The sequence below is a fragment of the Crocuta crocuta genome, unplaced genomic scaffold, assembly GCF_008692635.1.
Source record: "Crocuta crocuta isolate KB4526 unplaced genomic scaffold, BGI_CrCroc_1.0 scaffold1070, whole genome shotgun sequence".
NCBI lineage: Eukaryota > Metazoa > Chordata > Mammalia > Carnivora > Hyaenidae > Crocuta > Crocuta crocuta.
The window spans coordinates 45,901-64,095 of NW_027531291.1; the positions used below are offsets into that span (position 1 = coordinate 45,901).

The window sequence follows — 18,195 nt, forward strand, 5'->3', positions numbered from 1 at the left end:
ATCCCTTTGTCTTCAATGGCTCTAATAGAGTGCTTTGCATATAGCAGTAGACTATTAAATATTTGTTGCGAGAAAAAGGAAATGTGTGAAATTACATTTATTCAGGCTTAGCTGAGTCAGGCAGCCTGACAAACTGGCCAGCAGATGGAGCAGGCAGGGGGTCAAACTGGGAAATTTTCACATGAGTTATAGTTTCTTGCTGGATGAGCTCATCAGATGAGTCAAACACCATTTTCTCCATGTCCCTGCAGAGTCAGATGGCAAATCAAACCTTAGTTGTTTCCAACAATTTTTTCGAAGAAAAAAAAAACAAAACAAAAAACAGGCACCTGGGTGGCTCCGTTGGTTGGACATCTGACTTGATTTCTGCTCAGGTCATGATCTCAAGAGATTGAGCCCTGAGGCTCAAGAGGAATTCTTTCTCCCTTGCTCTTGGTCCCTCCCCCACCAGCGCTCGCTTGGCACTCTCTCTCTCTGTCTCTCTCTCTTTCAAAATAAATAAATAGGGGCGCCTCGGTGGCTTAGTCGGTTAAGCGTCCGACTTTCGCTTAGGTCATGATCTCACGGTTTGTGGGTTCGAGCCCCGCGTCGGGCTCTGTGCTGACTGCCAGCTCAGAGCCTGGAGCCTCTTTCAGAGTCTGTGTCTCCCTCTCTCTCTGACCCTCCCCTGCTCACGCTGTCTCTCTCTCTCTCTCTCCTAGAAATAAATAAAGATATTTTTTAAAAAATAATAAATAAACATTAAAAAATAATAAAGAAAAAAACAGTTATCACAAAAATAAAGCATGTTCATTTTAGAGAATTTGGAACCCAAAAGTATGTAATAAAGACAATAGAAGTCTGTGTAACCTTGCTAACTAAAAATGCAATAATATAGCAAGAATATTTTTTCATGTCATTAAAGATTCATTAAAAGTATGTTTTTTAATTGATGCAATGTTCTATTAATGCATTATCAAACCATTGGCAATTTTTTAAATCCTTCCTTTATCATTGGACAGGTAGTTTCCAAACATTCACTACACTCATAAATGTTTCTTTAAATATCTCTGAGGTGATTGCCATACTCAAGTCTTAAAAACCATCTTGCAAACCCTATTAAAGCATAAAAGAGGGCCAGAAAATATAGAATACCATATTCCTATGGAATAACTTGCCAGTAGAAATCTATAATTCTGGGGCATCTGAGTAGTTCAGTTGGTTAAGCAACTGACTCTTGATTTTGGCTCAGGTCATTATCTCACAAGCTCGTGACATTGAGCCCCATCTGCACTGACAAAGTAAGCCTACCTGGGATCCTCTCTCTCCCTTTCTCTCTGCCCCTTTCCCACTTGTGTGATCTCTCTCACACACTCTCTCTCCCTCAAAATAAATAAAGATTTAACAAAAGCAAGAAACCTATAAATTTTTTCTAAAAATAACATGACTACTGTACATTTTTAGTTAAAATTCCAACACAATTTTGAGAGAAACATGACAAACTTGATTCTAAAAAATACAAAGAATAGCTAAGACACAGGGGCACCTGGGTGCCTCAGTTGGGTAAGCATCCAACTTCAGCCCAGGTCATGATCTCATGGCTTGTGGGTTCAAGCCTCACATGGGGCTCTGTGCTGACAGCTAGCTCAGAACCTGGAGGCTGCTTCAGATTCTGTATCTCCCTCTTTTTCTCTGCCCCTCCCCTGCTCGTGTTCTGTCTCTCTCTCTTTCTTACAAATAAATAAACATTAAAATATTTTAAATAAAAGAATAGCTAAGTCACAAGTAGCTAAGGCAATTTTGAAAAGGAGCAAAGATGGAGAATTTTTCTTACCAGATATTAAGATATATCACAAAGCCACAGCAATGAAAATAATTTACTGCTTGTCCAGGAATAACAGATCAATGGAATAAAATAGGGATCTAGAAACACACCTACATGTACATGGAGACTTCATATACAATAAGAGGTGATGTCTCTAACAATGAAGAAAAGATAGATTATTTACACATTGATGCCAGAAGTGATGTCTTGCTCCGTGGAGAAAAAGCCAGTTAGAATTCTACCTGATACCATATAGAAATGTTGACTGTAATAGAGTAGATATCTTAACCTGTATTTATTTATTTATTTTGAGAGAGAGGGAGCATGAACAGGGATGGGCAGAGAGAGAGAGAGAGAGAGAGAGAGGGAATCTCAAGCAGACTCCACACTTTCAGCACAAAGCCTGATATGAGGCTCAGACTCAAGAACCATGAGATCAGGACCTGAGCTGAAATCAAGAATGGTATGGCTAACCGACTGAGCCACCCAGGCCCCCCTGGATTAGACACTTTACTCTGAAATGGAAACCAATAAAGATAGGGCAAGCATAGAAGAATATCTCTATGACCTTGAATTGGAGGAATTAGTAAGGAAACCCTCAAAACCACAAACAATCCAAGGAGAAATGTGTAGATTTCAGTATACAAAAATTGGTCTTCTTTTGAAAGAAGGACATCATAGAGAAAGTTAAGAGACAAGTTACAACCTAGAAAAATATATTTGCCACCTCTAAATCTCAAGGAATTCATATGTAGAATAGAAAGAGAACCTCTAATGTATCAACAAGGGGCAGGAAATCCAATAGAAAAATGGACAAAGAGTTAGAGTAGACAAATCACAGAAGGAAGAATATGAATGCCTAAGAAATCTATGAAAGGATGTTTAAACTCTCTAGTAATCATATAGTGCAGTTAAAATAACAATGAGATACTCCTGTACAAAAAATAGAAGTTTAATATCAAGAATTGGTAAGAGTGTAGGGGAAGGGTTACCTCAAGGGCTATTGGTCAGCAACAGTAAAAGATGCAACTAGTAATTATGCAACTAATTACGTCCCAACAATCTCACTCTTAGGAATACACTCCACAGACACTTGCATGCAGGTCTTTATTGGAATCTGTATGAGGGCGTGCCTCTTGGTGCCGTTTGCAGTGTCAGGGAGTAAGCTGAGGGCTGGTAGTCAGGGACAGAACCCTATCAGGTGGAATGTACGCAGTCAGTGTATAACTAAGCAGCAGCCAGAATTAATGAAGCAGATGTACAATTAGCTATGTGGTTAGCTCCAAAGACATACCGTCAGGTGGAAAAGGTGTGATAAACAAAATAAAATTGATAGCATGGAGCCAATGTAAATGTAAAACACTTTAAACAATATATAAATTATTATATATATAATTACATATATTAATTATATATTATATTATATAAGTCTCCAGCATATTGGTGGATGTCTGTGAGGAATATGGGATCAGAAATAAAGAGGAAAAAGGGGGCCTTATGCAGATCTAGGATGACAGAGTGTGATCAATGCTATTCTTCAGTTGTTTAGGGGGAAAAATGAAACAAATTCAGAACTGTTAAAGTAGCCCCACAAGAAGGTCACTTCACTGAGGTGGCTCTGATGCGTTGGTAGCCTACCTACATAAGCAAACTGAAACCTAAACCAGAGTCAGTCCTGCAGACGCCTCAAGGTTCAGAAGAACAACCTGTCACAAACAGCCAACCAGGCTTTCCCAAACAAAGCATCCCTTAAGTCATAGCCAATGAAATCATTCCCTTGTTTTGCTTCTCTGTGAAAAGCTTTCCCCTAGTTTCCCCCAGTAGGGTGCTCCTAACTACTTCCAGTTTGGCACTGCCTGATTCAAATCAATGTTTGCTCAAATAAACTCTTAAAATTTTAATAGACCTCAGTCTATTTTTGTTATGGTTGCTGGTGTTGACAGAAAGTAGGATTCATCAATGGGCATGAATAAGGAGGGGGCAGCACCAAGTTAGTCATGAGTGCAGGGCCCACCATTTGTCCAGGGGGCCACAGTTAGGGATGTATGTATTCGAACCCTATGTATTTGAAGCCATAGCCATCTGGGATGAGCCACTTTTCAGCCACCATGTTTTTGAATTTCTCCCTGCTTCTTGGAGATGTGGATCTTCTGGCAGCCAGGGAACCTGAACTTGGCCCTGTAGAGGGCCTTAGTTCCATGCTCCCTTTTCTGCAGCCTGGCATGATGGACACGATGGCATGATGGACACGATGACTCTGCCAGTGTGAACCCTGGCCACTGTACCCTGGGCCTTTCCAAAGTCACCTTGCTTTCCTGTTTAGAGCCTAATTGGGGATAGCATGAGGTCAGACATGAATGTCCACTGCAAAGGGCTGTCTTCCAAGGTCCCTTAGGGCAACCCCAACAAGCAACAGGCTGCATACATTACCGAGGGGACTACTGTTTGTGGCCATGGCACATGAGGCCCCCATGGGGAAAGAGCACAGTTGGCTTAATTAGCTGCAGACTGTTTATCTTTGAATAGAGCTGTCCTCCATTTTTGTCTCTCACACCTCCACATCCAACCCAGTAGTAAATCCCTTATCTTCCAAATATATGCAGAACTCAATCATTTCTCATCCTACCTATCAATACCACCTCAGGGCAGTGTCACCATCACCTCTTGGCCATTTTGGCAACAATCTCCTAACCAATCTCTACTTTTGTGTCTTCCTGCTTTTGTTCTGCTTGTTTTTTTTTTGGGGGGGGGTTGTTTTTCTTTTATGTTTAGTTTTCAGAGCTTATTTATTGATCTGTTTATATAAGTAAAATACAGGGGCACCTGAGTGGCTCAGTTGGTTAAGTGTCCAACTTCGGTTCAGGTCATGAACTCACGGTTCGTGGGTTCAAACCCTGTGCCAGACTCTGTGATGACAGCTCAGAGCCTGGAGCCTATTTCAGATTCTGTGTCTCCCTCTCTTTCTGCCCCTTTTCCACTCATGTTCTGTCTCTCTCTGTCTCAAAAATAAATTAAAAAAAACTTTAAAAAAAAGTAAAATACATAGGTAGAGGCTATGAAATGTGAGAACCCTTACGTGAACAAATTATGCCATTTTCTCACTAATAAACATTTTGTAGCTTGCCATAGACTTCAGGAAAAAAACTATGTCATCCCAAAGACCTTAAAAGTAGTGCAAATCTGTACTTGCATCTCTACACGGTTTTTCTTATATTTGGAGTGTTTCCTCTAGTATGCATCCTGATTATCATGCGTAGACTTTTCTGCTACCTCTGTTCATTATAACAGTTTCTGAATATTTTTGAAATCAATGTATTTTTAAAATACTATTGGATCAAAATTACAACAGACTCACCAGAAATGTAAATTAAATTTGATATTTTATATGGGGAATTGGCAGAAGAGAAAAAAATATTTTGGAGTTTGAAATGAGAATACAAATATTGAAAGAACGCTAAATATCTAAAAGAGTTAAAATATTATGACAAAATATTGGCATTTTGTTTTCTCCCAAGAAACCAGAGGAGAACAGAGATTGTGTAGCAATTATAACTTGAAAGGATAAATACATTTGAGGCAATTAGAAGTGAGTATAGTAAAAGAAAGAAAGAAAGAAAGAAAGAAAGAAAGAAAGAAAGAAAGAAAGAAAGAAAGAAAGAAAGAAAGAAAGAAAAGAAAGGGGGAACCTGGGTGGTTCAGTTGGTTAAACATTTGACTTCAGCTCAAGTTATGGCCTCATGGTTTGTGGGTATGAGCCCCACATCAGGCTCTGTGCTGACAGCTCAGAGCCTGGAGCTTGCTTCAAATTTTGTGTCTCCCTCTCTCTCTGCCCTTCTCCCCCATCAAAAATGATTAAAAATTGAAAAAGAAGAAGTGAGCATGGTGATGGGGCACCTGGGTGGCTCAGTTGGTGAAGACTGAACTCTTGATCTCATCTCGGGTCTTGGTCTCAATGTGGTGAATTCAAGACCTGCATTGGGTTGCATCCCCAGTGTGGAGCCTGCTCAGTACCCAGAGTTGATTGTCTTGCAGCTCTGAAGAATGAAGAGGTGGACACAAAATGAGCAGGAGGCGAAATTTATGAGAGTATGAGATTAGAAAATAGAGTAAAAATAGAACTACCCTAACACCCAGCAATTGCACTACTAGGTCTTTATCCAAGGGCTACAGGTAAGTTGTTTCAAAGGGGCACATGCACACCAATGTTTATAGCAGCACTATCAATGATAGTTAAAGTATGGAAAGAGTCCAAATGTCCATCGATGGATGAATGGATAAAGAAGATGTGGTATATGTATATATACAATGGGGTATTACTGTGCAATCAAAAAGAATGAAATCTTGCCATTTGCAACTACGTGGATGGAACTAGAGGGTATCATGCTAAGTGAAATTAGTCAGGGAAAGACAAATATCATATGACTTCACTCATTTGAGAACTTTAAGATACAAAACGGATGAACATAAGGGAAGGGAAGCAAAAATAATCTAAAAACAGGGAGGGGGACAAAACATAAGAGACTCATATATGGAGAACAAACAGAGGGTTGCTGGAGGGGTTGTGGGAGAGGGGATAGACTAAATGGGTAAGTGGCATTAAGGAATCTACTCCTGAAATCATTGTTGCACTATATGCTAACTAACTTGGATGTAAATTAAAACATAAATAAATTATTTTTAAAAATAAGAATAGTGTGAAAGCTCTATTCACAGAGTGGCAGCTTTTGAATTCAACTTTTGAATGCCCCCAGTCTGCTTTCAACACAGCAAGTAGAAGGAGCTTATTAAACAGAAGTCAGATTACATCAATGTCTGCTTAAGATCGTCTAGCTCCGGTCTCACTCAGCATGAAGGCAAAATCTTGTGGTTCACAAGCCACAACAGCCATACCCTCTGGTCCCTCTGGTCTTACCTGCTCATCTCTCCCCCCGCCACTTCCTTACACCACACTGGCCTCTTGCCAACATAGAACATACCAAGTACCCCCTTCATTCATGGCCTTTTGCATGGGTTTATACTTCTTCCTGGAACGCTTTTCCCTAGAGTTCCAAATAGCTTCCTCCCTTACTTACTCTATCAGATCTTCATTCAGAAGTCTCAATGAGACCTCTGGCCACACTATTTAAAACTGCAACTCCTCAGACAAAAGAGCTGAACCAAATGGGCAAAATATCTAACTAGACAACTTTCCAAAGAAGATACGCAGATGGGAAATATGCACAAGAAAAGATGCTCAACATCATATGTCATTAAGAAAATGCAAGTTAACGGGGCACCTGGGTGGCTCAGTCGGTTAAGCGTCCAACTTCGGCTCAGGTCATGATCTCACGGTTCGTGGGTTCAAGCCCCACGTCGGGCTCTGTGCTGACAGCTAGCTCAGAGCCTGGAGCCTGTTTCAGATTCTGTATCTCCCTCTTTTTCTGACCCTCCCCTGCGCATGCTGTCTCACTTTCTCTCTCTCAGAAATAAATAAAACATTTTTAAAAATTTAAAGAAAAAACAGAAAATGCAAATTAAAAGAGAGACAAGATACCACTACAGATCATCTAGAATGGCTAAAATTTCAAAAATTATAATAATAATAACTGAGAACATCAAATGCTGCTGAGAATGTGAAGCAATAGAAACTTATTAATTGCTGGTGGAAGCACAAGATGAGTACTGGAGGCCAAAAGCACCGGTGGCCGACACCTGCCGTACCAGCTACTCTGGAAGCAGAAATGTCACTTGAGCCCAGGAATTCTGGGCAGTATAGTGCACTATACCAACTGGGTAACTGCACTAAGTTGGGCATCAACATGGTGACCTCTCAGGAGCGAGGGGACCATCAAGTTGTTTAAGGAGGACTGAACCAGCCCAGGTCAGAAATGCAACAGATCAAGACTCCCATGCTCATTAAATTGGTACCACCAGATTGGAAGGAAGTTTGGTAGTTTCTTACAAAGCCAAACATAGACTTATAATGCCAGCAATTGCACTCTTAGTTATGTACTCAAGTGAGTTGAAAACTTTGGTCCATACAAAAATCTGCACATGGATATTTATAGCAGCTTTCTTCACAGTTGTCGAAAATTGGAAGCAGCCAAGATATCCTTCAATAAGTGAATGGATAAATGAACAGATAAATCCCACCTGTACAATGGAATAGTATACAGGGATAAAAAGAAAGGAGCTATCAAGCCACAAGAAGACACATAGGAAACTTAAATGCATATATATATTTTTAATGTTTGAGAGAGAAAGAAAGAGAGAGAGAGAGCGCAGGGGAGAGCAGCAGCAGCAGAGAGAGAGAGAGAGAGAGAGAACCTCAAGCAGGCTCCACACTCAGTGCAGAGCCCAACACAGGGCTTGAGAGCCTGACACAGGGCTCCATCCCATGACCTTGGGATCATGACCTAAGCCAAAATCAAGAGTCAGACGGTCAACCAACTGAGCCACCCAGGCGCCCCTACATGCATATTTCTAAGTGAAAGAAGCTATTTGAAAAGGCTACAGGTGATATAATTCCAAACATGACATTCTGGAAAAAGCAAAACCACAGAGGTAGAAGGATCTGTGATTGGCAAGGATTAAAGAGAAGGGAGAGGTGAACAGGTGGAGAATAGGGAAGATTTAAGGCAATAAAACTATTTTATATAATACAGTAATGGTGCATACATGACATTATGCATTTGGCAAAACCCATACAAATGGTACAAAGAACAAACCCTAAAATGTACATTACGGACTTCAGTTGGTAATAATGTTACTATTGACACATCAATTGTAGCAAATGTATCACACTAATAAAAGATGTTAATAAAAGGGAAACTGTTCAAAGGACACATATGGGAACTCTGTAATCTATGCTCAGTTTTTCAATAAACCCAAAAATATATGCACAATATGTAGAAAAGGCATGATGAATATATACATATATATTTAGGTATATATTCTGTGTTATGTATTTTTTTTCTCTTTATATGAGAGAGAGAGAGAGAGAATAAGCAGGGAAGGGGAAGAGAGAGAGAAAGAGAATCTTAAGTAGGCTCCACAACCAACCCAGAGCCCAAAGAGGAGCTCAATTTCACAAACCATGAGATCGTGACTCGAGCTGAAATCAAGAGTTGGATGCTTAACCAACTGAGCCAACCAGGTGCCCCTATATTTTCTATGTAATACAGCATATCCAATTGTAATAGGTGTAATTACCCAAATCTTAAAATTTAACAATTATGCAATACTATTATTTAATTCACAGTTCATATTCAAATAGCATCAATTGTCCCAATAATGTTTTTTATAGAATTTTTTTCCTAATCCAGGACCCAGTCCATTGCATTTAGTAATCTGGAAGAGTGCCTCAGTCTTTTGTTGGTGATCATGGTGGTCTTTCTTTACCTTGACATTTTTTAAGAGTTCAGGCCAGTTCTTTTGCAGATGTCCCTCAACTTGCATTTGCCAATTTCCTCTTGGTCAGATTCAGATTATGCATTTTGGGCAGGAATCCTACATGAGTGGTGTGTGCTTGGAGTATCACATCAGGAGATATAAGATGTTGATCTGTCTCGATACGAGTGACTTTACCTTGGATGTCCATATTCATCAGATTTCTCCCAAAAGGAAATTTTGTATATTTCATCCACTGCCATATTCCCAGAGCCTAGAATAGTGCCTGATAGAGGCACTGAAAAAGAATACATTAAGTCAGTGACTAAATGACTTCAAACCTGTGGAGCTGAGAAGACAAAGAGGAGGAAGAAGAAAAAGAAGGAAGAGGAAAGGGAGAAGGCCGAAGAGGGGACAGTAGTAAGCTTGTAGAATAAATTACCAGTATATACATTTTAGGTTCATAAATATTATTCAAACTATTTCCAGAACATTTCTATCCAGAGCCATTATACTCCTGCTAGTATAAACTTATATTCTAATGTGTTAATAATATAGACTTGACCTCAATAGTAACTCATTTTAAGATGATCCTCATTCTTGGGGAACCTGGGTGGCTCAGTCGGTTGATCATCTGACTTCAGCTCAGGTCATGATCTCTTGATTCACAAGCTCCACATCGGGCTCACTGCTATCAGCACAAAGCCTGCTTCAGACCCTCTGTCTCCCTCTTTCTGCCCCTCCCCCACTTGCACTTTCTCAAAAATAAACATTTTAAAAAAGATGATTTTTATTCTTAAGAGGTTTATCAACTCTTCCAGAAGAAAGTCTTCTATGAGAGAAGCTTATGAGAGAGTACTGTTTCATAGATTAACAATTTTTATTATGATATGCCTCAGTGGCAATGCGTGTAATAATTTACTATCAACCTCAAGACATCTCTAACTTGGTTAATAGTCCCTTGCAATTATAAAACAAGCAGTGTGAAAGAAAAATGATCACATATTCAAGCAATGTGCTAATGGGAGGGAAAGGACATGAAAATATTATCATAAAAAGGGGCGCCTGGGTGGCTTAGTCGGTTAAGCGTCCGACTTTCGCTTGGGTCATGATCTCGCGGTTCGTGGGTTCAAGCCCCGCGTCGGGCTCTGTGCTGACTGCCAGCTCAGAGCCTGGAGGCTGTTTCAGTCTGTGACTCCCTCTCTCTCTGACCCTCCCCTGCTCACGCTGTCTGTCTGTCTCTCTCTCCTAGAAATAAATAAAACATTAAAAAAAAGAGTTAAAAAAAAAGAAAATATTATCATAAAAAAGTTTAATTTTATCAACTAAACAAGCAACAATCAATTTTGATTGGTTCAGTGTCCATCAACACAAGTCAATGAAAAGGAAAACTCCATCAAGCATTTTGTTTTAAATCATATTTTTTTAAATGTTTATTTATTTTTGAGAGAGACAGAGACAGAGCGTGAGCAGGGGAGGGGCAGAGAGAGAGAGGGAGAGACAGAATCAGAAGCAGGCTCCAGGCTCTGAGCTGTCAGCACAGAGCCTGACACGGGGCTCAAACCCATGAACTGTGAGATCATGACCTGAGCTGAAGTCAGATGCTTAACTGACTGAACCACCCAGGCGCCCCAAAAGTGAAATTAAGCTTGCTTTTTAATTATCAACATAATTAATTGTCATATTTTAATGTAAAGAAGGTTTTTTTTTCCTCTTTTGATTTTTACAAATTCTACTGAGACTTAAACTATTTCTGCTGTTACCAGCTTTTTCCCAGCTCCCTATGATGGGATGAGGGAAGCCCTGAAAAACAGGTCTGTGAAGCACTGACTATTCAAAGCCAGTCCTTCTTTTTAAAAAAGACTCCGGGGGACACCTGGGTGCTTCAGTCAGTTCCAAGCATCTGACCTGGGCGTAGGAGTCCAACTCCACATAGGACTCTGTGCTGTCAGCATGGTGCCCTCTTGGATCCTCTGTCTCCCTCTCTCTGCCCATCCCCTACTCGCTCTCTGTCCCAAAAATAAACATAACACAACAAAACTCTCCAGAATCATTGTTTCAGTACAGCAGGGATAAAATATTTGTGTGCAGTCATTTCCCATCTTCATTTGCAAGTTCATTATATAAGCAGGTAATGACACACTCCCCAAACAATACTTGACTGAATGCTAGATATGTTTTTTCTTATTTGTAAATTCAATTGTAAGCAAAATGCAATTATTTTTGTGTGATATAAATTGGAATGATATCAAGTCTGTTTGCTAATTGTGTAAAATCTGGATATAGATTCCTATTTTCTAAATGTTTCCTCAGACTTCTTCAAGTTAATTAATATTTGGCAGATAAATTTATTTGCCCCAATATGATTAGGAAGAGAGTAACCTTACAAGTGACACACATACAAAAAAAGAAATTAAAATTAAAATCCTAAAATTTGAGGGTGCCTGGGTGGCTCAGTCAGTTGAGCATCCAACTCTTGATTTCAGCTCAGGTCATGATCCCAAGCTTGTGAGATCGAGCCCTGCATTGGGCTCTGCACTGGGCATGGAACCTGCTTGAGATTCTGTCTCTCTTCTCTCTCTCTCCCTCCCTCCTGCTACTGTCTCCCCACTCACACTCTGTCTCTATTTTTATTATTTTTTAAATGTTTATTTATATTTGAGAGAGAAAGATAGCAAGCACGTGTAGGGGAGGGGCAGACAGAGAAGGGGACAGTGGATCTGGTGCAGGCTCTGTACTAACAACAGAGAGCCTGATATGGGGCTTGAACTCACAAGCCATGAGATCATGACCTGAGCCAAGGTCGGACGCTTAACTGAGGCACTCCTCACTCTCTCTGTCTCTTAAAAAAATTAAATTAAAATAAGACATAAGATTCTAAAAATTTAGTGCAGACATAATAAAAGGATTCCATTCATATTTACATGTCATCTAGAGGGACAAAATTCAACTTTATAATAATTTACACTCAATGGTGGCATGTCACGTAAATTAAGTTTTACTCCCACCCAATACTCTCTGATCAATACCAATTTAATCTCCTAGGCTTCTAACACTTTATAGTTTCATTCTTTTGTGACATTTAGACAGCATTCCTTTTTCTGTAATTGGTCATTCTTTCAACTTAAATATTTCAAGAAAGGTATTTGTGTGGTATAACCAAAACGAAATGAAATGGATTCAGGTCTGTAGCTTGCTCAAATGGAGCCAGAGTGGCCACGGTTTCATTTCTGATGGGGATTTTCATACCCAGAGCAGCAGCACCATTTCGCACTAACCGGTGTTGACAGTCAGGCACTCCAACATCTGGTATCTTTCTACATTTTCCTTAACAACTGCAACAACAACAAAAACCCTCACCCTCTGCCACCCTGGATAGAAACAACAAGCCTACTCCGAACCATCTCATGGTGCCATTTTTATACCCAGGCAGCCCACAGGGAACAGCACATAATAACCTCCTCCTCCTCCTGCTTCCCACTCCCTCTGCTAAGGGACAGAACACCAAAGAAAGTGAACAAGTGGATAAGCCAATTTAAGAAATTGTGGGTGAAGTTTGAAATATACCGTCTGAAGATGCAAAAACTTCCAAACTGTCAGACCCCAAAACCATGGAAACCCTCGTTCTTTTCTGAAATATCACTGCTTCCAGAATCTACACTGCTGGTTTGCACTTAACCATGTGTTTTTTTTAGAGAGAGGGACGGAGCATGCTCATGTGCAGTCATGCACACACGAGTGGTGACGCATGCACATGAGCGGTGACACATGCGCAGGAGCCGGAGGGAGAGACAAACAGACTTCTTGCCCAGTGGGCCAGTGGGGAGACCATATGGGGCTCAATCTCCTGATCGTGAGATCCTGACTTGAGCCAGACGCAAGAGTGGGACACTTCGACTGAGTCACCCAAGCGCCCCTTCACGGAGCCATATCGTTGGCTGATACTGTTATTTCTCTTTACACATGAATCTTAGTGTTTTCTCAGTCTTTAAGAAAGAGGAAGACCTTTGCAAGATAATTTCATGTCAGGAAGATTTGTTTGTAAAATGCCTTTTTATAGACAAATCATAATTGAAATCAGCCACTGCACCTCAAAATCTAAAGGATTCTTGCAATACATTTACTCGGTCACCATTAAGTACTTAATTAGGTCATCTTGGTACTGTGTACTCTGATGTCTGAAAAGATCTTGATATTTATTCACTTTTTTTGATATTTTTTGTTTCCCACACTAGAATGAAAGCTCAGTAACTTTAGGGACTTTTTCTTTTAACTTTTCCTCTGCTTTATCTGCTACACCTAGAACATAATAGGAGCTCAATAAATATTTACTGAATGAATAAAAATGTGGCAGCAGCTAGCAAAATTCTTGTAAGCTCATTTATTTACTTAAGTCATCTCTATATCCAACATGGGGCTTGAACTCACAATGCCCAGATCAAGAGTTGTGTGCTCTTCCAACTTAACCAGCCAGGTGCCCCACAAACTGTTTTTCTCCCTGTAGAAAGTTATCTGGGTGTCTCTTTGCTGGTCATAAAACCCCAAACTGTTTTACCTGAGTCACTACGCCATTGCTTTATGGAGTTTGAACAACAGTTCACTAATGAACAACCTCAATGATGTTCCCATGATTACAATTTGCTTCCATCATCAAGGTTATTCTTTGGGGTGCTCACATAACTCCCTTGATGCAAATCTAAGACGTGCACAGGAGGTTAGTTTAGAGCAGCCAATAACTCCTGGAAACCTTTAAAAGATTTTTAAAAAATTATTTTATTTTATTTTATTATTTTTTTTAATGTTTTTTATTTATTTCTAGNGCGGGGCTCGAACCCACGAACCGCGAGATCATGACCTAAGCGAAAGTCGGACGCTTAACCGACTAAGCCACCCAGGCGCCCCCCAAAATTTTTTATTTTATTTCAGAGAGAGAGAGAGAGTGTACATGTGCAAATGGGAGAGAGGGGCAGTAGGACAGAGAGAGAGAGAGAGAGAGAATCTCAAGCAGTCTCCATGCTCAGTGCAGAGCCCAACACAGGGCTGGATCCCATGACCCTGGGATCACAACCTGAGCCAAAATCAAGAGTCAGGCACTCAACCAGACTGAGCCATCCAGGTGCCCCTACAAGTTTTAAAATTATGAGGTTAAAACAGGAACTAACAGTTACTGTGACATGGTTTGGGCTACCCCTAGTCTAAAATATGGGCATCAGCAGATGCACAGGGGAATTGCTGAGCTAAGCTTGGCATTCTTAAAAGCAGAGCCAAATAGGGATTTTCTGTAGGTACTGTCAGCCCAGAAGTGGAATCAAGCAATTTTAACCCATCCATGCCATCTTCTCTCTGCCTGCATAGAGACCCATGAAGTAGGACCAGTTCTGGCAGATGGTGGTTAATAGAACAATTTGTTCTTATATATCTAACCTGTTTATACACACCAATCCTCCCACTTTCCACCAATGTTTCTCCTGGTACCAACCTTACCCAGATTTCTGTGTGCTTCTTCCCTTCTCAACGACTATCTGATACTATTTTCACTTGATTTTACTCAAATGGAAATGGGAAAAATTGTCTTCCAAACTTGGCTGACTCTAAAAGTATCTGGAATATTTATTTTAAAATGCAGCTTCCAAGGAATGTCCAGAATGTCTGTGTAGATCAGCATCTTAAACCTCCCAGAAAGCAAACAAAGCAACTAGAAAAGCAACAATAAAACAGAAGCAAATACACAATTAGAATACGCCAATATTCATAGCAGTGTTACCCACAATAGCCAAAAGCTAGAAAGAATGGAAATGCCCACTGCAAGGTGAATTGTTGAACCAAATGTGGCATATATGTACAATGAAATATTATTTGGCCTTATAGAGGAAAGCAATTCTGATATGTGTTACAACATGGATGATTGTTGAAAACATGCTAAGTGAAACAAGCCAGACATGAGAGGACAAATATTGTATGAGTCTACTTAGATGATATACCTAGAGTAACCAAATTCTTAAAAAGAAAAAGCAGATCAGGGGCGCCTGGGTGGCTTAGTCGGTTAAGCGTCCGACTTTCGCTTAGGTCATGATCTCGCGGTTCGTGGGTTCGAGCCCCGCGTCGGGCTCTGTGCTGACTGCAAGCTCAGAGCCTGGAGGCTGTTTCAGAGTCTGTGACTCTCTCTCTCTCTGATCCTCCCCTGCTCACGCTGTCTCTCTCTCTCTCTCTCTCTCTCCTAGAAATTTAAAAAAAAGAAAAAAGAAAAAAGAAAAGAAAAAGCAGATCGGAGTTACCAGGGGCTCAGGGGTCAGGGTGAGACTCTCCAAAGAATCACAAAAATAATCCTAGTCTGTGGGGACGGTACATTCCTGTTGCAAGAAGGAGAAAGGCTTTGGGTATAAAGTACTCAAATGCTACCCTGACCTGCCTGTCTTGCTATGCAATAATCTGTGAAATATAGTTTATGAAAATCTAACTCATTCGTTGTTAGGCAGTAAAAAAGAAAAAAAAAAAAGGTTCTAGCACAGCATTGACACAATGCTGTTTTTAAAACTTGAAAATAATTACAAACTTATGAACCAGGGGAAAAAAGTAGCTGCCAAGAAACAGGTGAGGGTGCCTGGCTGCCTCAGTTGGAAGGCAAGCAACTTTTTTTTAAAATATTTTTATTTATTTCTAGGAGAGAGAGAGAGAGAGACAGCGTGAGCAGGGAGGGTCAGAGAGAGGGAGTCACAGAGTCTGAAACAGCCTCCAGGCTCTGAGCTGGCAGTCAGCACAGAGCCCGACGCGGGGCTCGAACCCACGAACCGCGAGATCATGACCTAAGCGAAAGTCGGACGCTTAACCAAGTCACCCAGGCGCCCCTGAAGGCAAGCAACTCTTGATCATGAGCCCCACATTGGGTGCAGAGATGACTTAAATAAATAAATAAATAACTTAAGAAAAAAAGAAACAGGTGAAAGTGGTAAGCAGAGCATAACCTATGGAGATGTTGAATCACTATGTTGTTCACCTGAAACTAATGTAACATTGTGTGTCAAATCTGATAATTAACAAAGTTTTTTACAGAAACAGATATAACCAACACTTTGGTTAAGCCATGAATTTAAGAAATATAAATGAGGTAATTGCATCCCTGGAAGACACGTAAAGCAGAAATAGAAAATTTTTGGAAAGACATGATGAGACAATCCTAGAAGATAAAATGTAAACTGAAATGTACAGGAGGAAAGTAAGCCCAACAAATGTGAAGATGAGAAAGAAGGAGCACAGGAAGAACAGACAGGGAAGGAAAAAACATTAAGGGTCTTAAAGTGTAAAAAATAAGAAAAGTGGGGCACCTGGGTGTCTCAGTGGGTAGAGCATCTGACTCTTGATTTCGGCTCAGGTCATGATCCCAGGGTTGTGGGACTGAGCCCCATGTTGGGCTCTATGCTGTGTGTAGAGCCTGCTTAAGATTCTCTCCTTTCCCTGCTGTGCTTGCTCTCTCTCTCTCTCTCTCCCTGTCTAAAAATTTAAAAAATAAGAAAAGTGAAATAAAGATCTTACTGTTTTAATAAAGATTATAATGTAGTAAGCATTATCTAGAAAACTAGGAGTGTCAACATTTGCACAATTTAAATCCTTGAAGAAGAAAGCCAAAATAATGCAATAATAAATAGTTCCAAAATATTCAAGAATGTTCCCAAAACAAATGAGGATGCGAGTATACTTATGGAATGACTTACTATGATGAGAGAAAACTCATCCAAAAAGGCATATCCTAATAAAATTGTTGGACTGAAAAAATTAAATTGTTCATACAAGAAGAAAAGTCAGGACAGCCTCATATTTCTCCATATCAACGCTCATTTCCAGAAGACACTGGGAATTTGACTGGATCCAAATTTCATTCCTTAGGGTTGCAGGTGGGTTTGATAACTTACTGAGTAATTGCTTAATTCAACAAACTTTTTTTTTTTAGAAATAGACTCTTTAAAAATTTTTTTATTTGTGAAAGTGTGTGTAAGTGGGGAAGAGGGGCAGAGGGAGAGGGAGAGACAGACAGACAGACAGACAGACAGACAGTCCAAGCAGGCTCCACACTCAGCTCAGAGCCCACCATAGGGCTCAATCCTGGAATCATGACCTGATCCAAAATCAAGAAATCAGATGCTCAACCAATGAGCCATGCAGTCACCCTCGAACATGTAAACAAATTATCACAATACAATATGATAAGAGTCAAAATTCAAGATGGAAACAATAGGAAAGATATGCTCAGGAATGGCAAGAATTTCAGTGACAGGTGGAAGACGTTAGGGCAGATTATTATGAAATTTGACTTTTAATTGTAGGTGACAGAAAGTCACTAGAGGAAAGTTAGCTTTGGGAGTACAAGGAAAAAGTGTTTTTGTGTGTGTTGTATGGTTGTGGGTGCCGGGTAGGAGGGAGAATATGATTTTTTTGGACCTCAGATGCACTTAACAGGTCGTGCATGGCCTATTTTTTTTGTCCAGATAAGACTTTCTTCTTATTTATTCTCTTTTTATCTTCATATCCTATCTCATTCATTCCCCTTAACCCCTACTATATGCAATCATCTAACATTCAGTGATACTTTTGTTTACATGTGTTTGTGTTCTTTGTGTGTGTTCTTACAAAATATACATGTCTTGGGTGCCTGGGTGGCTCAGTTGGTTAAGTGTCAGACTCTTGATTTTAGCTCAGGTCATGATCTCACAGATCTGCACTGTGCTGGCAGTGCAGAGCCTGCTTGGGATTCTCTCTCTCCCTCTCTCTCTCTGCTCCTCCCTCATTCATGTGTGCTCTCTTTCTCACGCTTTCTCTCCCTCTCAATATAAATAAACTTGTTTTTAATTTTTTTATGTTTGTTTATTTTTGAGAGCAACAGAGACAGAGTGCAAGTGGGGGAGAAGCAGAGAGAGAGGGAGACACAGAATTTGAAGCAGGCTTTAGGCTCTGAGCTGTTAGCACAGAACTCAATGTGGGGCTCGAACCCACGAACCGTGAGATCATGATCTGAGCACAGTTGGACGCTC

At 40.2% G+C, this 18,195-nt stretch overlaps 1 non-coding gene across 1 annotated transcript; it reads right to left on the reverse strand.

The window, feature by feature from the left end:
• Positions 1-4,176: 4,176 nt before the first annotated feature.
• On the reverse strand, positions 4,177-4,311 carry LOC144237800 (small nucleolar RNA SNORA70). Its single transcript, XR_013336938.1, has one exon. It is a non-coding gene; the product is annotated as a small nucleolar RNA SNORA70 (small nucleolar RNA).
• Between the last annotated feature and the right edge of the window lie 13,884 nt (positions 4,312-18,195).